Below are 8,579 nucleotides of genomic sequence, written 5' to 3'. Positions count from 1 at the left end.
CGACATATTTATTGACATGGCAGGGCCCATTCTTGTTTAAGTTCTGCTCTCAGACCTCTCATGTCTCTTTCATTTTAAATATTTAGTGCACTGTTACTCGTTTGTCACTTGCCGACTTAAAGACGCCATTATTAGGTCAGTTAAGAGCCCTCTGACCACACCCGCCCGTTAAAAATGCTGCAGAGGGTACAAATGAAGTTTTATTATTGGCTTGCCATCACTGAGAACAATAAGCGAGACCAACCCTCTGGGAAAAACCTGATAGGGCCGCTCCTACCCTCTTCAGAGTGGGCCTGTTTGATGGCAGCTAAACTGCCCCAGGCCTGCCTTGGGGAAAACTGAGATTTTTGAAAGCCCAGTTTTTACCACACCCAGCCTTAAAGCAAGACCAGCGATGTGATGCCTACAGGGAGACCCAGGCGCTCCGTCTGAAAAGTCAGCAAAACTACAGAGATCCAACTCAAAGACTGCTGCGGTGTTGCTCCTCTGAACAATGACTCCCTCTCGGATGACCCTGCCACTATGAGAGATTTGTTTGTCAAAGAAATTGGGGCGCATATCTGGAGCACTCAGGAACATTATGCTCACAAATAACCAAGGACGAGGCGCTGGGAAAACATCATCGACAAGTCCCACCCTTCCTTCCGACAGACGGCCCTCTTCTAGTGGAATCACATCTCTGGAGGTCTTCGCTGAGGTGACTTCATCAGACAAACACCTGGACTGCTACACCACCCAGCTCTACACACTGACATTTCTCATTTCATCTTCCTGTAAAACTTAAGAAAATTAAGCTGAGGTCAATACATCACTTGGTATGGAATCCAGAAATGTGTCACCAAGAACAGATCTGTGCAGAAAGTTTTCCACAATCTCCCAATCAGTCGGGATGCTTAAAGGTCCTCTATGATATCAGAGCATTAAAATAGCAGCAAACAGCTATTTTCTATGTAAGGATATAGTGGTGTAATCTCTGAGCAGAGAAGTCCCTCTGCCTCTGTGTGTGTTGCATGCTTGTAGTGCATAGTGTGCCCCACTGGCCGGCGGTTACAGCTGTAAGAGCCTTCCCAACCAATAGCATCAGCATCGCCGCAAAAATAGTGCCCATCCTCCAGTTCCCCCTTAGGTAAATACTGTTAGCTCTGTCGGCACTGTTGCCGTTGTTTGTTAGCTGCGAGCTGCTGGCTTAGCCGTCGCCATCTTGAGAGCCATGTAGAGTCAATATATATGCTATTATTTTCATATTGACCACCATTTAGAGGAATGTTGTGACATTTTAGGTACTATGCTTATTCACTTTCTTGTCAAGAGTTTACAATAATGGATACTACTGTCATACCCGCTAGAAGCTACAGCCTGGCCCTGTCCAAAGGTCACAGAATATGCCTACCAGCACCTGTAAAGCACACTAATTAAAATGTATTGCGTTTGTTTGATCCATACAAAAACCGAAGTGTAAAAATTACAATTTGTGGTTTCCATGAGGGTTATGTGGGGGACCATTTCTTGGCCGGATGCAGTTAATTATATATAGATTGATGGCTATTATAATCCTTGGATACTATTGTTAACCTTTCGTTTCCAGCCTTTAGCCTTACTTTATTAATGTCAGATAACTTGATACCGACAGACATGAGAGTGTTACCTGATCAGAATGGAATCAAAATGTATTGATGCTTTAAATAACACCCTTGTTGTCCAACGTTACAATAATCAAGGTAGAAGAACAAGCCTGAAGGGATGTTTTGAGTCTGTCGGGCAGAGCGGACCCCAGGATCCTCCCATCTTCCCGGCCTGCTCCTGACCCCATCACCACCGCCACAGTCCCCCCCTCCTCTCTGGCTCCAGCACAGCGGCAGCTTTCAGCCAATAGGCTTGCTTGAGGCCTCACTGATCTACATCCAGGTCAAGGATTCCACAGATGGGGGTCAAAGATCCCGTTGCTATGGTGACGGAGCCAGGGCAGGACAGTGGCAGTCTTGTGATGCAGTTGGCCGGGGACCAAACAACCAGGGGACGCCATGATGAGAGAGAAACTGTGATTGAGACACGATTTCAAATAATGAAACCGTATTGTTTTTTTAATGAATCGATCAATTTCAACATGTGTTTTCACTTTCTATTACTAGCAGTATAGAATAACTTGGTCTCAAATATATAAAGCGATCCTTTTTACACCAGAGCACACTGAACATTTGGTGAGGTTTATTGCCTAAAACACTTCATAGAGACATCAGAGGCGGTTTTGTGTTCCATAGTGCAATTTGTATTGGGTGCAAAAAGCTAATGTAATGCTGGGCTGTGCGGCTGGACACCGGCCATCATCTTCCTGGAGACTTTATTCCACTGTCCGCAGGTGTTCTTCGCACCTCCTTGATTGGATGGAGACTCAAGTCATCTTGTGGCTAAGGCCTAAATCAGTCTCCTATCGAAACGTGTCATCTAAAGCTGATAGACACTACAGCCTTCTGCCGGCCCACTGGGGCTGCCTTTATTATATGTATACCCTGCAGCATATGGCACATCTCTCTGATGGGGGAAATGCTATGGCTTTTATTGAGGGGGGGAATTAGATTAGGTGATCTTCTCAAAAGCCTTCTTCCTTGGTTTACCTCTGCACTGTGTGGGGTTGTGAAGCTGCAGTCACAGTAGATTTCAAAAGAGCACATTTTTCCCAAATACATAAAAATGGAATTTGTCAGGCCAATTGCTTAATTTGTAATTATTTAGCAAGAAAAAATAAATAAATACAAATGTCAGTGGATGTCTTCCTGATTCAGTTATTAAACAATAGATTATTTTCCATTGTAAAAAATGTGGTGGAACTGGTTTGGTGAAGTGAAGTCAAATGGTTTATTTGATAAGGGGACAGTGCACATTAATAAAAACATTTCTGTAAATGCGCCAGACAGAGTTAGCCAAGAGGCTATTTTTCATCTGTAGTCCCGAGAGGCAGATGTTAAAAAACAAACCTAAAAACAGAAGTCAGACCCGTTGCATCAGTCAATCTAATTCACCACGCAATCCAAGGCTTTGCACGAGTCGCTGTGTTGGTTCATGAGCAGCAGAAGGTCGGCAGGTTTCTCTGCTCACGCTGAGCAGGAAGGACTGTGTTCCCCGTGGCCTGCAGGTGGCAGCAGAGAGGAATCTCCCATTTGAGGAGGCCTCATATTCAAAACAGCAGAGCCCCCTGATGAATATCCGCTTTGTCATATCAGAAACATCTGTCATGTCACGAAGTTACAGAACTTGTAAAACCTCCCATGCCACAGAGATGTTAACTCAATGGTGTGTTACATACATAATGGCATTAAGGTCACACTGGGCCTTTAAAACATATTGCCTTTAAAACATATTGCACTTCCTAAGTCGAGAAATAAACCCCATAAATGTCCCACTGGCAGAGTGGCATCTCGGGGAGAACATGTCGGGAGGTTTGCGCAGAGATATTTAATCTTCGAAAAGCCTCTGATTGCTAATTACCTCAGATGTGTCATGGTTCCCTCCTTGCACTTCAAACGACCGTCTCGCCTCGCGCCCCCATCCCCTGTCACACGCACGCGCCTCTTTCTCCTCAGCAGCAGCACCACAGCCACCGGGTCGCCATGGAAACCGCTGAAAGACACACGTCGAGGGTGAGAGATGGAGAGAGAGGAAGAGGGACAACGAGGGACAAGGAGAGAGAGAGAGAGAGAGAGAGAGAGAGAGAGAGAGAGAGAGAGAGAGAGAGAGAGAGAGAGAGAGAGAGAGAGAAAGGGGGTATTGCAAGGTTAGGGTGTTGCCATACCTCCCTCCCCCTCACCTCTAACCCCTCAACCCCTCAGTTTAATGCTGAGCCCCATCCCAGATCCGCCGCCCCACACCCTGGCCCCTCTTACACACACCTCTGCCCCCCCTCCCGAACCCTCTCCCCCATCTTTTTGCTCTCCATCCCTCTCTTGTCCAGACAGGCTGCTCGCATGGCGGGGATGGAGACGTTCACCGATGGAAGCACTGGTAAATTTCCACATCCACAAGAACAGACAAAAAACAAACAAGGAAATTATTGTACGGGTGCGCGTGAGGGGTGGCTCATATGCAACTTCTTTTCCTCCATGTGTCTTTTTACCATTCCTCTCCTCAGCTGTATACACTCCCCCTTTCCCCATTCTCAAATCACAATCTTTCGGTTCTGTGTCAATTCAAAAGGCGAAAGATGTGTAGCCCACTAGCAGGGAGCCCGGCACTCCTCGTGGCAGCGTCCTGGGGAAAGCGGCGGAGAGAGAAATATCGGTCCTAATGATTTTGTGTGTGTGGGGATGGTCTTTTTCTTTTTGTATTGATTAGATAGAAATTAATTCACGGGGGCAACCCTTGTGTTCGGACTCTCCCACTCTCTCTCTCTCTCTCTCTCTCTCTCTCTCTCTCTCTCTCTCTCTCTCTCTCTACCCCTGCTCTCTCTATCCTCTCCTCCCGTGCGCCTTCGCTCAGTGGACGAATAGCGTCGTGTCTTCTTGCCTGCTCTGCATGTTGTATTATCGCGGGAATATTTGATTTGGAATATTGCTCTGTGTTATGCATAAGTCACGCTGCAACTGTGCACCTGCAATGCTTTCTCCTCTCACCTGCTAATGTCGTGCACATGCTTTGCCTCATATATATACACGACGTGAGTGGGTGTGTGGTTGCTGAACGCAGTGTTTTTATTTTGCGCGTAATGCCGCTCACATTTGAATTCATGCAATTGTGGCAGAATGGAAGTTTGGATTTAGGAGGGAAACAATGTTGAAATAGAGACAGCAATTTACACTCTTTAGACTCTTTGTTCCTTTGACTCCTCCTCAGTCCTTTTTTCTTCTTTTTAATTCTTAATTGTGAGAGGCCACGGCGAATTTGAGAGCTCTGCACGCGCAGGCCAGTGTGTTAATGGGCAACCTGCGTCTTCATTTGAGCATAATGTCGCCTGTAACACCGTTTACGGTCAAATTAACCCGCGCCGTGAGGGTTTTAATCGGAGTGGTCGATATTGGCTCGTCGGTATCCCGATGTCCGCAGATAGAACAAGAACACCTCAACACGGTGAGGGCTGATACGCCGCCGAAGGGAAATCGATGGACAGACTGAGTTAATTATGAGAAAATCAATTAGAAGGAGGGGATATATGGGCTTTATAAGGCCGAGCAGGGAGCTCGCAGTGGCAGAGGAGAGGAGAGCGGACACCTTCCTGCCGGTGCTCGCCTCTCTGCCTGCATGGCCGCGGAGCTCCCGCTGGCTGCTGCTGCTGCGCGGTGCCCGATGATCAGCTCTCCAGCGACATTGTCAAAAGCCGCCCTATTGAAGTCCTTGAATCCGGCCATTTGCCACGCAGAATGCAATAATATTTATTATGATACGGTGTCTTCAACGTGATGGTTTCCACTGTAGACGGACGCCCGGTCCTGGGTGACCAATGTGTCTTGGTTCAGATGTTTCCAAACATATTACTGCCCATTTCCGCTTGACCTTTGCTCTCCATTAACATGATACACACTATGCCCATATTCACATGTGGGCTCCAGTGCTCTTATAGTCTCAACAAGCACACTGAGAACATTTGGTGAGGTGACAAACAGAGAAAACGTGTTGATGGGAATCATTTTGTTTCTTTTGATAAGGTGTCACAGGGTTGCATCTGACTGGGGCAGGTGCATACGTCATCTATACGGCAGGACTGTTGCACAGCGTCACGGGATCTTTTGTAACTTCGTAGTGAAAACTGAACACGTGCCATTGCCAAACGTGTCTCGTGGTTTATACAGATTAATGTGGCTGTGCCCATGTATGTAGAATACGCGAAACTGCAAGTGTGGACAGTTGAGATGCACCATATGACATAGGAGCCAACACGATCAGTGAACATATCACTTTGAATCCCAAGAGGCCGGCACGCTGCACGGTTTGGTCAGCAGACTCCAAGGAAAGAAAGAGAGAGGACTTTTGTCTATTATTTAACAGTCATATATTCGGATAATTTATTTCTCCCCTATTTGCATCTATTGCACCACTTTTATTTAGCAAAGAGCGTCTCATTAAAAGCATCTACTGTGTTTCTTTGATGCTGCATTGAGAAACACATTAAGGTTGGTGCTGTATGCCCTACACTCATGTCGACCGCGTCTTGTAGTCTCTAATAATATATATCTTAAAGTGGGAAAGATATACATATTTGAGTTGTTGTTTTCACTCCCAGGCCCTTGTCCTGCATTAATATATATATTTTTATTTATTAAGGCTCGTTAGGAGTTGGTGTTTTGAGTTGGAGCCTCCTCTTTATCATACCGTATATTCGTAACTCTTTCTCTTATCCGTATAATTTTAATTGTAAAAATGTCAATGTGTGTGTGTGTGTGTGTGTGTGTGTGTGTGTGTGTGTGTGTGTGTGTGTGTGTGTGTGTGTGTGTTTTAGGCTATTCCAAATATTTTGCGTAATTTAACAGTAACTATAATTTACATGTAATTTGCAAATGCTCTGAAATGTGCTTTAAAGAAAATAGAAAGAAACACAACATCATTTTAAAAGAACTGAATTTGAATTGTGCTGCACGTGGTGAGGACTTTGAACACTGTTGCTTTGCATATGAAGTTTAAATCAACGTACAAGTTATTGAGCACATCATTCATTCAACATTTATTAAATCTGTATTTCGCTTTTTTAAATCGACAGTCTGCAGTTGTCCATGTTTACGATATATCAGAAAATATGTAAATATTCATGCAGATATTTATTGCATATTAATATCACATTTTAATCAATACTATTCCGGTTTCTGGTCGTTTTTAATATTGGTGCTTATCTTGTAGACTTTGTTACTCTAAAACGTCTTTATGCATCTATTCATAATATTTAAATAAAAAGTACATGCTGATTTATTTTTCTTCTGTATTTAAATCGGCATTGTGTCAAACTCAGAGTATTAATCTACTGCCTTCAGTTTAGTGGTGTTCAGAATTTTTATTTTATTTCGAAGTATAACTTAAAATCCTTTGCAAGAAACTTCAGGAATATTTTTAAACTCCAACTCTCATATTCAAACAGCGGCCTAGTATTTCACGACGTTAGTCACTTGTATTGTTCTAATCATTTTAATGTATTACAAATTGTCAGGCTGGTGTAATAATTGTAAAAAAAAAAAAAAAACATCCTTATGCAATTCAAAAACAAAAGCAGACAGCATTCACGGTTTGAGTAGTGCGAGTTTGTCGCATTAAAAGGCAACAGAAACTCGACGCGTTCATATTGGAAACATTAGACATCAGATTATCTTTAAAATATATCCTGGATTATTTACACAATATTTAGGTCCACGAAAGGAGAAATGTGAATATGTATATATTGTTCAATTCAATGCAATTTGAATGGCTTGTAAATATTTCCTATCGCATGAGAACGATACATGTAATTTTGTTTAAAGTTTCCATAATTGTCTATTGAGGGAGTCAAATCCTCAGGATATGAAAGAGCATTTATCAAGTGACGACGACCGCACATTTCGAAAGCTTAAATCCCGATATCTTCATAAAATTGTACTTTTATAATTCTGCATGGATTTTAAAAGCAGCGTGTTCAAGGAGCGATTATTGATATTTGATAGATTATCCAAATAGGATTGAGATACATGTAACAATGAAAAGCCTATGAGCTGGGGCTGACTGGACACTCTGTCCTGCACCTTATCAACTTGAAACAGACCACACAACCGAAACATTCAATTTTATGGTTTATGTTAAAGTCTGTCCGAGAGCTCATTTCATAAACGGTTTATTGGCTCAGGTTTGGTGTCATAAAGCGAGATCGCTCCTCTAGGCTTTGATCTATGCTTCATATACAGTTTTGTTACCGGCCACTTCCAGCCGGTATTATGCACCACAGGCCGGACCAAATTAATCCATTTTCTGCGCACGACTCCACTCCCAAATGGTGTGGCTCCTCTCCGCGGCCCGGCGCACAATGCGGTAATGACCCCCAAGTCAAAGGTCGCCTGGCCAGTTCCTCAATTAAGGCAGAAAGATTGCAGTTGCACGATTCATCGTTTTTGTGACAAGAAGGGACCAGAAGTGACCAGAAGTAACCGCTGTATACAGAACATATTATTGCAGGATTTGCCTGAATAGAACATTTCACCCCAAAATTATATAGAAATGTCCTCCAAAGTGCAGAGTTTGTGGGTTTTGATCATTTCTCAAATAATTTGAAAATTATTTTTGAACGATGGAGATGAATAATATTTAAAATATATATATATTAGATTATGGTTGGTGTACTGCATATTTCACAAAGAACACATTTATAAAGACACTGAAAAAACATCAAGGATATCCAAAAAGTATATATATGACATTAATATATTTCCACCTATAGTATAGTATAGTAGTTTGTTATTGAAGAAAATCCTTAATTTAGGTGTGCATTCTTTGGTTTGTGTGTGTGTGTGTGTGTGTGTGTGTGTGTGTGTTTGTGTGTGTGTGTGTGTGTGTGTGTGTGTGTGTGTGTGCAGGCTACGCCGTCTGTCTGTCCTGTCGAAGAATGTGTTGTTTTCCCACATAATCGTGTATCAATTGTG

The sequence above is a fragment of the Taurulus bubalis genome (genome assembly GCF_910589615.1).
Source record: "Taurulus bubalis genome assembly, chromosome: 12".
Lineage (NCBI taxonomy): Eukaryota > Metazoa > Chordata > Actinopteri > Perciformes > Cottidae > Taurulus > Taurulus bubalis.
This window is presented reverse-complemented; position numbering follows the sequence as displayed.